Source organism: Colias croceus, chromosome 30 (assembly GCF_905220415.1).
Source record: "Colias croceus chromosome 30, ilColCroc2.1".
Classification (NCBI taxonomy): domain Eukaryota; kingdom Metazoa; phylum Arthropoda; class Insecta; order Lepidoptera; family Pieridae; genus Colias; species Colias croceus.
This window is the reverse complement of record NC_059566.1, coordinates 4,671,098-4,683,894: the sequence shown is the minus strand read 5'-3', so window position 1 is coordinate 4,683,894 and position 12,797 is coordinate 4,671,098. Positions and strand designations below refer to the sequence as shown.

The window sequence follows — 12,797 nt, the reverse complement described above, 5'->3', positions numbered from 1 at the left end:
ATAGATTCTCGCAAATGGTTTTAGTAGATAATTTATTAGGTACTAGCTTTCCACCCGCAGCTTCGCCCGCGCAGTCAAAGAAAAACCCGCATAGTTCCCGTTCCCGTGGGATTTCTGGGAAAAATCTATCCTATTTCCCGGGGTAAAAAGTAGCCTACGTCCTTTCTCGGGTATCAAAATATCTCTATACCAAATTTCATGCAAATTGGTTGAGTAGTTAAGGCGTGATTGAGTAACGTGACAGACAGACAGAGTTACTTTCGCATTTATAATATTAGTATGGATTAGGAAAAGCGGGTGAAGCCGCGGGCAGAAAGCTAGTACGTAAATATATTGTATACTAACTCGCCCAGCAGACGTTGTTCTGCACTTTATCGTGTTTTCTCTCCATAAGAACCTAACTTGGTCCTTGTACCAAAAAACAGTTGAGTGTTCGAATTTTACGCTAAGCAACGCATTTGGCAATTCATTTCTGTTATAAAGAGAAGTTTATGTATCTAAAAGCACATTAATATTTTAATTTGATTTCCAATTTCTGCTAAAAAATCTATAATAAACCGTACCATCTGCACATGTCGTAGTTTTCTTACCTGTAAAAAATAATAATTAATTCTTTATTGCACACCAAATAAAATAACAGAGAAGAAAACAGCACATAGGAACAATGTACAAAAGGCGGTCTTATCACTTACAAGTGATTTCTACCAGACAACCTGTGATATTGGAAGAATACGTTTATGGAGCTGTGAGCGAAAGAGAAAATAGTAATTATAAATTATATTATGAACTTACATGTTCACTTTCAGAAACATTTTATATCATTAATTATTTTAAACTAGCTTTTTCCATCTTTTCATTCGTGAAGCTATGTATTCCTTTAGATATGTAAGACACTACAAAAGTTTCATCAAAACAGTAACAGTATAAACAGTACAGTACAGTAAAAATCATCCATACATATTAATCCATTCAAATTTTCGCATTTATAACTAAATAACTATATGTACCTATATAATTTTTGTATCATAGTCATTACAAGAAAAGTCCTCCGAAACGGCTTGACCGAATTGATATGATTATTTGTGTCAGCTAGTTTTATTAAATTTACTTTATTATATTTTATATAAATTTATAAAGAATAGAAAAAATTCGATCACGAGGCGGGACTCGAACCCGCATCCTTCGCGCCTTTCCGGGGCGGATGCTTGACCAACTCAGCCACTCGTGACCCGCCAGAGCAATCGAAGAAGAGAATTTATTCTATTCTTTCAGTTTTATTTTATGTGTCTAAAGGGACTCACCGCACGCCATCTATTGAGATGTTTATAAATTTATATTTATAAAGCATTTGAATGCCATAAAAACCTAAAAATTATATTTTTATTATATTATCATATAAATAGGTAGATAAGCCAATAAATCTATACAATGTCATTCATAATCTTGTTAAAATGTTATACCATGTAGGTCTAAATGTATATCATACTAGCTGTACCCGCGGTTTTACCCGCATTGCTCCGCTCGTGTTGGTCTAAGCGTGCATGATATATAGCCTATAGCCTTCCTCGATAAATGGGCTATCTAACACCGAAAGAATTTGTCAAATCGGACCTGTAGTTACTGAGATTAGTGCGTTCAAACAAATAAACAAAAAGCTTAATGAACAGAATATTGATATAATATGTTTCTTTTTTAGGTAGGTATGTTGAGTTTAGATATCTATAGGTACTCTTTCCTGCGTAATCGTTTAAAAATAATTATAAAGTAGAAGAAGTTCTTAGTAAATAGCATCCTTAAAATATAGATTGTCAAGTCTCTCCTCGTTTTAGTCATCAAAATAACCTTTTACGTATTCGTATGAGTAATGAGTAGAAATTAACAGTGAATTGTTTAAAAAACAATTTTTTGAATTATAACAGCAAATCCAATTAATTCGTTATTGTCCATGGAATATTACTTCAATAAAAAATTACGCATTCGATTCATTTCAGAAGAGTTCTGTAGCTGAATCAAAAATGTATCTTCACTTGGGTGTTCTTTTGACACGTAAGTTTTACATTTAATTCACTAGAGGTCGCTTTTCCAGTATGCGTAATAAATGTTTAGTAGTCTGTGGTATGCGTATTTTTTATCTATGTTTCCAAAAGAGGAAGAGGCTCTTAAAAAACAATTTTTTTTTTGTTTATTTTACTTTTAATTCTTATATCCGGGCCGCGAAAATATTTTCAGGACAATTTTCACACACGACACGATCTGATCCCATACTAAGCTTTCGCTTGTGGGAAACTAGATGGCTGATAAACATAGATATATCATTTTTAAATAAATACTTATAAAGATAATTAACACTAGTAGATTAAATATTATCTATTACTTAGTTACTTGGTAAATAAAAAAAACTTTTAAACTTTATAATATTGTCAAAGAAAGAATAATTTGAAAATGTGACCTCTAAATATCTTCTTTCAGAGTTACTCCTTGCCTTCGCCCACCCGAACTTAGCCCCTTGCCCCACGGGGGTCAATCAGCTATACTACACACAATGTCCATACAGAATGAATACCCCATACCCCAATATTGTGATCAAGTTGGACCAGGATAGAACCAGCCCGAAGACTGACGATGCTTCAAGAGGTAATGATTTTAAAGTATTGAAAAATTAATAATTTTAGTAGGTTAAGAGCTAAATGGATTTTTTAAATGGTGAAATTATGATGTAAAATGTATTATTTTCTATTGTTTGATTTTACACGACTATTATGTACATTTAGAAATTAAAGATTTTAACGGATCACACCCTCGGATTTTGATGTGGTGTTTTTAATAGATAGAGTGATTCAAGAGGAAGGTTTTAATATATAATTTACTAGCTGCGCTTCGCGGTTTCACTCCGCTCCTGTTGATCTTAGCGTGAAGATATAATATTATAGCCTTCCTCGATGAATGGACTATCTAACACAGAAAGAATTATTCAAATCGGACCAGTAGTTCCTGAGATTAGCGCGTTCAAACAAACAAACTCTTTAGCTTTAATATATTGTATAGATTAGGTTTTAGACAAAGCGGGCGAAGCCGCGGTCGGACCGCTGTTATGTAATAATTAATATGATATAATAATTATGGTATTATTATTTTTATAGCTGGCAACACTTTAGAGTCCGTGCTAACATCAACAAAGAAGAAAGTATCCAATGGTCTACTGAAGAGTCTACTCAGTCTGCCAGAAGCAGTAGCAGACACGGTTCTTGGAGATACTTCGGAGTGATATTAAATAAAAAATTTATAAATTGATTTATTGTTTTATTTATTTACCTTACTTATAGAAAACTAGATGTCTGGGTTTTGCCCGTATTCACATTTGATACAAAAATATAGTCATAAACCGAAATGTATCATTGTTAATCCAAGTTACCCTCTATATGTGTGCTAAATTTCATTGTAATCGGTTCAGTAGTATTTGTGTGAAAGAGTAACAAACATACATACACATACCATACATCCATTCTCGCAAACTTTCGCATTTATAATATCAGTAGATAGATATAGGATAGGATTAGTAAAAATACAATAATTTCATGAGGTTCTGTATTTTATTAAAGCGTGATTTTAAAATTATATTCATTTACTTGCAACGATAATAATTACCGCTGTATCCAGGCGCGGTCCCAGCCTGACATTTTGGGGGGGGGGACACGCAGCTGGAAAGGTATGGAATCCCCCCCCCCCCCCAACCGTACTCGCCAAATATCGTATTCAAGTGAAGAAGAAGTGATAAGCAAAAACTTGAGAAAATCGTACTCGATAAAATAGAAAAAAATTCTTATACTGTACAATATATTATAAAAAAACCGGCCAAGTGCGAGTCGGAAGCCGTTAGCTGCAAATTTTCGCAAATTTCAACATTTGCAAGGGATTAAAAACAGGTTTAAACAGAACTTTAGATGTGCGAGTGACTCCGATTTGCACCAGTTTTTTATATATTGTACAGTATAAGAATTTTTTTCTATTTTATCGAGTACGATTTTGGGGGGGGTCATGTCCCCCGTGACCACCCCCCTGGGACCGCGCCTGGCTGTATCTAAGGTGCATAATTACATCAAACGACTGAATGCTCATTCTAACCCCACTATGTCAAATAATTTTAGTGTAAACAGGCGTAGAGCATTCTTTCGTTGTTCTTAGTGCGTTCGAAAAGATTCTATGCAATGTTCTAATACTGAACAACACTGAATACGAGTTTTCGTTTACACTAATAGATCACGAAAGAATGCTTTTGCTCTAGCCGCACTCTAGCTTTAGATCTATGTTCGTTAGATGTTGAGTAAATAGTAGGAGAGCCCGTGGGAAATCGTCCTTCACCGATCTGATAACCAGATGAGACGTATTTTTTATTAAATATTTTTTATAAACAAATATGCTTATAGCTTGCCTATCGAAGAGTGGTCATGGCTATTTTTAATTAAATTAACTTTTATGGATTTTTTTCATACTTTTGATAACCAAATGAAATTTATTGGACTGATAGTTTTTGATACACAGAATATGCCTAGACCGTATGCTTCTTTTTCACCAATTACACTACCTACTACACAAATATGGCCACTCACCATATTACACATTATTATTTTTAAATAATGAATAAAAGAAATATATAACAGCTCAAAGACTATTTGATATATTATATTGCTTATTTTTTGTAGGAGGAGGCAAAATTCTAGATGCATTTGTTTGAATTAAAATTTCGAAGTCTAGATGTTTTTCCATTCTTTATTCGAAAGAATAGAATTGATATACTCAATTATTTAGTTGGACAAGGGCCAGTATTATCTTTTACAAACTATTCTTTCCGCCCACGGCTTCGCCAGCGTGGTCAGAAGAAAATCCCATGAGAATGAGATGTTACAACGCGGTAATAAGTAGCCTATGCCACTTTCTAGCCTCCTAAGTGTTAAAACATACCATAAAATCGCTCTGTTGCGACGTAAAATAAAGACATGCAAATAAAAACTTTCGCATTGATAATATTAGTAAAAGTACTACATAGTATAAAACAAAGTCGCTTTTTCTGACCCTATTTCCCTATGCTTAAATATTTAAAACTACGCAACGGTTTTTGATGCGGTTTTTTAATAGATAGATTGTTCAGGAGAAAGGTTTTAATATACAATTTATCAGGTTGAATTTGATATTTTCGGTTTTATGGCATTCAAATCCATATTAATATTAAGTATAAATGCGAAAGTAACTCTGTCTGTCTGTCTGTTACTCAATCACGCCTTAACTACTGAACCAATTTGCTTGAAATTTGGTATAGAGATATTTTGATATCCTTGAAAGGACATAGGATAGGTTTTATCCCGGGAATCCTACGGGAACAGGTTTTTCTTTGAAAACGCGGGCGAAGCCGCGGGCGGAAAGCTAGTGTAATAAAATAGTAATATTAGTAAAAAGTTGACATGGTAAATAATGTCTGTCAGTTGAATGATTTTGGTATGATGAGTATTTTTTCAAAAACATCACGTATTTTTCTGAAAAAATAGCACAAAAAATGGTTTACAATCACTACATAGTATATAAAACAAAGTAGCTTTCTCTGTCCCTATGTCCCTTTGTATGCTTAAATCTTTAAAACTACCCAACGGATTTTGATGCGGTTTTTTTAATAGATAGAGTGATTCAAGAGGAAGGTTTTAGTATGTATATAATTTATTAGGTTTTAGTCAAAGCGGGCGAAGCCGCGGGCGGTAAGCTTAGTGCTACATAATTAACTAAAGATCCCTATAAAAGAAAGTTGTTCTATAAAATACAATAATACGTTTTTTTATACAACTGTATACAGTTTCGCTTGTAATTATTAATTCTACAAAATAAAACATGGCGAATCGATTACAAGAATTATTTTTTAATTGTTCCCCGTGTGTCGAATCTGTAAAACCGTGTAAAAATAATATTCAACCATTATTTTACATTGTTTTAATGTCTTCATTTTGTGCTCGAGGAAGGTAATGCATTCATGTAAGTATTTCATCATTATTTTCATCATCATTTTCATCATCATCATCTATAAGGTGAAGAGATTGTTTGAACGCGCTTATCTCAGGAACTACTGGTCCGATTTGAAAAATTCTTTCGGTGTTGGATAGCCCATTTATCGAGGAAGGCATAGGCTATATATCATCACGCTAAGACAAACAGGAGCGAAGCACTGCGGGTAAAACCGCGGGGCACAGCTAGTCAATTATATTATTACTCTAGCGACTCGTCGTCGGTTGAAAATCTAAAATTCGTTTGATGTTTCGTTTTTCATTTAGTTTACGCAAAACTCGAGAACGGCTGAACCGATTTCGACAATTTTTTTTTCTAATATTCCTCGTAGTACGGGGATGGTTCTGATGGAGAGAAAACCTAAACATGTACCACGGGCGAAGCCGGGACTGACCGCTAGTATATGTGGAGATAATTATTTGTTTTCAGAATAGACTGAAATCCTCAATGGTGCCTCTATGCTCAGCCCGCTATGAAAAAACAGAACCACAGATTAACTGTATTATTTGGTAAGTATTAAAATATATACTTATAACTAAGTACCTATATAAAGAAATAATTATTTTTATAGGTGGTCGGTTTTTCAAAAATGGTAGAACAATTTTTGATGTGAACCATAACAAACATAAAAAATGAAATCTTTCATATATTCTTATTATATACCTATAGGTATATTAGAATATTTATATACAATAAACTTAATATAAATAGCAATGTGGATAAAGCCGGGGGGCACAGCTAGTTAAAAATTCCTATTGAATATAATATAAATAATAATTTGTATAATATTTAGACAACATAATTAGGTTAAATAATTAAATATCAACGTGAATAATAAATGAGCGGTGAAGGGAAACCTCTCCCTTATAATTACGGAATATCTTAGTAGAATTGAACAAGGCTTCCATTTATCTTTATAAATAAACTAGCTATCCGCCCGCGGCTTCGCCCGCTTTGTCTAAAACCTAATCTATACTAATATTATAAAGCTGAAGAGTTTGTTTGTTTGAACGAGCTAATCTCGGGAACTACTGATTCGATTTGAAAAATTCTTTCGGTGTTAGATAGCCCATTTATCGAGGAATGTTATAGGCTATATATTATCACGCTACGACCAACGGGGGTGGAGCCACGGGGGTGAAACCGCGCGGAGCAGCTAGTAAATTATATACAAAAACCTTTCTCTTGAATCACTATCTTTTGAAAAAAACGCATCAAAATCCGTTGCTAAGTTTTAAAGATTTTAGCATATACATAGAGACAGAGAAAGCGACTTTGTTTTATACTATGTGAAGAATGTGCGATAGGATTGTAATGTTATGAAACGTTTGAAAAATTAATATATTTAGCGCCGATTTTTCAATCTTTGGTTAAAATTTATAGTCCGTCCAATAAAGAATACACGAACATTTTAAAATGTTACCTGTAAACTGTCAAATACGGAAAATTAGATTAGAGCTAGCGCGCAAGAGCAACTTTTGCCTCCGCATCTATTTTGTCTCTCTCATCAACTCTATGGGGAGTTGCGTCGCTACGTGCGTGCTTTTTCTTACTAGCCCATAGAATTGATGGGAGAGACAAAATAGTTGCGGAGACCAAAGTTGCTCTTGCGCGCTAGCTCTTATATTTTTGAAATGGTGGTTTAATAGTTATTTGATGAATAAATTTTAACCAACGATTGAAAAATCAGCCCTAAGTAGCAAAAATATCTTGTATATTGTGTGTATTTTAGTACATATTAATGAATCTATGTATAATTCATAGTATTCTAGTGTGGTAGTAAATCAATGTAGGTACATATTTCTATTTCGATAGCTACCTATAATTATCTTGGTACAAGGAAATAATTATCATAATTATTTCGTTTGTAACAAATATAGAACGAAAGTATTAGGAACTAGCTTCCGCCCGCAACACCGTCCGCGCGGATGTCGGTCTATACCTAAAACTGAAAAATTAAGATTTTTTACGTATTTTTCCAGGATAAAAAGTATTCTATTTTATGCCCAGGATAATAAGGTATAATTATACCAAGTTTCACCGAAATCGAACCATTAGTTTTTACTTTTTACATGATGCCGATACAGACAGACAGAGAGACAAAAACTTTTTTAATCACATATTTGGGTTTGGTATCGATCCAGTAACACCTCATGCTATTTATTTTTTCAATATTTTCAATGTACAGAATTGACCCTTCTACAGATTTATTAAATCTATTTATGGGTTATTGTAAATTTGCCACAAAGTTAATTCGTCACGTTTTTAAAACTCCATACATTGAAAGTAAATTCGTCACATGCCTTAAAAAGTATGTGTAAGTTCGTCACAGGTATATTCGGGTTATTGTAAATTTGCCACAAGTAGTAAAGTACCGCCAGCAAGCAAGGCAAGTGAATTATACCTTTCAGCCTGCGATGAAACCAGCAATATAATGATTTACATTTTAATATTACAGTCATCATTCACATAAGGTAAATTCATCAATAACATAAGGTAAATTCATTATTGAGTCAAATTGATTTGCGCTTTTTAAAAGTTTGAAATGATTTTTTATGTATTAGAATTTTTATTTTTATGGAAAACGAAAGTTGACTTATAAAAATAATTATAATAATGTGATTTTAACTGTGATTTATTAAGTGTCATGATCATGAAACGCGCTAGTCTATTTGAGTTTTGATTTTTATTTGCTTTGTGTTTTTCTAATATTATAGGATATGATTTAAGTAAAGTAAGAGCAATATCTTTACTTGTTAAAATAAAAGAATAATATTTTATCCTTATTTTTAGGATCCTTATCCTTAGGATTGTTATAAATTTTGTAGAGCCGCTTTTAGATCATTGCATTTTAAAAATATTTATAGAGAGAACTGTGATTTTTACGATTACCTATGTAGAATAATATAGATGTTAAGTAATATTTTTTATAACTTTTGTATATTTTTAGAACATTCAGGGTGTAAGTGACAGTCTTTCGAAAACTTTTACCATGGACTCAGGTCATCTTTCTGAGCAACTTTCCCAAAACCATATTGCGGAAATGAAAAAAAAATTCGGCTACCCATACAAAATTTTCGAGTGAGATGCTAATTTTGTATGGGAGGTTGAAATTTTTTTTTTCATTTCCACAATATGCTTTCTTTGCGAAAGTTGCTCAGAATGATTCCATGGTTAAAGTTTTCGGGAGGCTGTCCCTTACACCCTGTATACAAAATAGGTGAAACATATTTTATACTTATTTTTATACGATTGTGATAAATATTATAGAGCCGCTCTCATTTCATTACATTTTAAAAATATTTATAGAGAGAACTGTGATTTTTACCATTACCTATGTAGAATAATGTAGATGTTAAGTAATACTCTTTATAACTGCTGTGAATTTTTAGAACATATACAAAATAGATGTTCCTTGGTTTTTAGCAAAATTTATCTTTGTTATGCTTTTCCTTATGTTTTTACAAAGTCCATCCAACCAAATCCAAAATCTAAAACTGATTAAGAAATAAACATTTTAAATTAATTTATTGTTTAATTTTTTTGCTATCTGTACTTAAATTATCGATGTGACGAATTTACAATACTTGATATTAAATCGTGACGAATTAACTTTAAAAAAATAAAAGTGTGGCAAATTTACACATACTTTTTTAGGTGACGAATTAACTTTGTGGCAAATTTACAATAACCCCTATTTGGGTTTATATATGATGTATGTAAGATGTTAAATTTTTACGGTACATTTACATAAAACGAACATAGAGCTGGAGCTAGAGCATTATTTCGCGATCTTTTAGTGTAAACGAAAACTCGTATTCAGTGTTGTTCAGTATTAGAACATTGCATACAATCTTTTCGAACGCACTAAGAACAACGAAAGAATGCTCTAAGTCTGTTTACACTAAAATAATTAGAAATAGTGGGGTTAGAATGAGCATTCGCTCGTTTGATAAAGATGCACCGTTAGAATCGATTTTGATAGCAAATGTAAATTTGTTTTTCACATTTCAAATAATTATACAATATGTTTACTTTTACCGAAGATGTTGGTTTGATTCCCACGTCGTAATATTTTTTTTTCCATTCTATACAAAATGCTTTAAATTAAGATCTATAAAAGTCAAAATTATAATGATGAATTAATGAGGTCGTAAACTATGTTAAATATATCCGTAAATGATAGAAATATCCTGGTAGAATGTTTGCCGATACAACAACGTAGTTTCAACTATAAAAACACCAATTACCATCTTTTATTGACATGATTTTAAAAGAGCAACTATGGAGTTTCTTGCCGGTTCTTCTCCATAGATACTGCTTTCCGAATCGGTGGTAAATGTTAAAAAAATGCAATGACGATTCGAAAGTGTTTCTAGAAGAAGTCTAATTGAATAAATAAATGTTTGAGTTTGAGTTTGAATTACAAATTGCACGTAGAACTAAATAAAATTATAAAATCCATTACCAATCCAAACAGTTTGAAATTAAATAAAAACTACTCTATTTATTAAAATATTCACAGGCATGCAAATACAAATTGATTGTCAGCCATTTTACATTCGTAAAGAGCGGGAAACGAAAACAAAATGGCCGTTCAAAGGCAGAATGACGTTTGCAATTGTAATGCGACGCTTTTGAGAAGTTTTAATCTCCTTTTAAATGTGGAATTATTGAGTGACCCGTATCTAGGTTTTAAATACTTACATTATTTAATTCTTTTACAATTTATAAATCAAACAAGCGAATGCTCTTCTAACCCCAATATTTCAAATTATTTTAGTGTAAACAGGCGTAGAGCATTCTTTCGTTGTCCTTAGTGCGTTCGAAAAGATTCTATGCAATGTTCTAATACTGAACAACGCTGAATACGAGTTTTCGTTTACACCAAAATGATCACGAAAGAATGCTCTTGCTCTAGCTCTATGTTCGTTTGATGTAAATGCACCGTTAGATGTTGTTTGTGTTAAAGTATTTAATCATTTGTTATAAGCATAGCCTTTATAACTGAATGTCCAAGATATGGTTGAGAAATATAGATATTTTAAAATACGAGTATTCATAATCACAAGTTTATATAACTGAAAAAAAGTAAAACTTAATATGACTGAAATAAATACTGGAAGGAGGAATCTAAATTCTTATTGTTGCGTAAATTTGAGATACTGCAATTAAATATTACTGCAATGCAAAAATATATAATATTATACAAATATAAAAAAATATAGAGTAAAGTGTTTGCATTAGTGCGTAGGTTAACCAATTTGTCTCTAACAGAGGGAGTAATTTTTGTTTTTCTGTTTCAGTTTTATTAATTTGTCAGAATGCGTTTTCCGAAGGAGGCTGTACCGAAGATCATATTTCTCAATATTTTCAGGTAATCTTTTAATGAATCTTATTAAATTAACTTTTTAATATCATTTTCTACAAGTAAATACATGATAATGTTTAATTATCAATGCTATATAGCTGAAACCATTTTGATAGCGTTGAACATACTGATAGATTGTATTTACTACGATAAAATTATCATAATTTTAACGCTCAAGCAGTTTCAAATTTAACCTTTAATATTATACTAATCACCTTAGCCTTTTAACCACTAATATCAATAAAATAAATTTAAATGTTCTTAACCTCTTGCAGACGAATAATAATAACGATTATATAACAAATAACTGCGATAAAACAGTAAATAGTGACAAAATAACAAACAATGGAAACACACAAGTCACAAAACAAGATAAAGATGAAGAATATAAACATAAAGTATTTTTGGCAGGCTCAGATGATAATCTATATAAAATAATGAGCGAAATATACCACACATCTAAAAACAAAGACAACGATTTAGTAATTTACTTCTACTTCTACAGAAAAAGGAGGTTCACATACATAACCAGTTTGAACACAAATTTTGAGATTTTAAATTACGTTCTGACTAAATATTCACATTATTTTTATATCAATCACAATACAAATGAACCTTCAAATGTACGATGGTATGTAAATAATCTAGTTATGGTACCAAGAAGACGAAATCGAGATGTTTTTTCTGGTCAAGACGTATCTAATTTTGTTGATGTTGATGATGAAGCAAATGACAATGAAAATTATATAAATGACCATAAAATTACAGGAGGTAATTTAAATGCCAATCAAAACACATGTTATCAATTCACTATACCGGGTGGCAGTAATTACAAAGGAAGAGATATTAATATAGATATTTTACAAAGGTATGAAGATTTAAAACAAATTTTGAAAAGAGGGAACGGATGTGTGAGTCAAGATACAAATAATGACATAAAATTTGCTTATGTAACAGATTCAGACGCTACTTCTGTTAAAAATTATGGTGTTGATAATGGACAAACTAATGACTTTACATGCCCAGATGGAATACCTAATTATCTTCAAAATAATGGTGATTTCCACTGTGCTAATGAAGAAATAGAGAACATTGAAAATCCGTCTGATTTAAATTGCATACATAAAGTGTACAGAGATATTTCAAACCAAGTGCCTAATGTAATACAACCAATATTTTACCAATTTATAATGCCTGACGGAGGATCTTACAAGGCAAAAGATATTACAATTGATTTATTAAATAGACAATTATGCAACGAAAACAAATGTCCTCCAAAACAAAACCCACAGCTCAATACATGTCAACAAAATGATGTTAATATTCTATGTAGATCAGTAAGAAAGCCACATGATTCAATATATAAGATGAACCCACATAA

General features: G+C 31.8%; 1 protein-coding gene, 1 long non-coding RNA gene and 1 other non-coding gene across 3 annotated transcripts in view; 1 reads left to right on the top strand and 2 right to left on the bottom strand.

Moving 5' to 3' along the window:
• Nucleotides 1–12,797, bottom strand: part of LOC123704579 (lachesin-like) — a 79,187-nt gene that overhangs the window by 42,076 nt on the left and 24,314 nt on the right. The gene's annotated exons all lie outside the window — the stretch shown is intronic.
• Nucleotides 1,153–1,228, bottom strand: Trnas-gga. The gene has a single exon. It is a non-coding gene; the product is annotated as a tRNA-Ser (tRNA).
• Nucleotides 5,981–11,705, top strand: LOC123704580. Its single transcript, XR_006753145.1, has 4 exons — nt 5,981–6,015; nt 6,475–6,554; nt 11,352–11,422; nt 11,692–11,705. It is a non-coding gene; the product is annotated as an uncharacterized LOC123704580 (long non-coding RNA).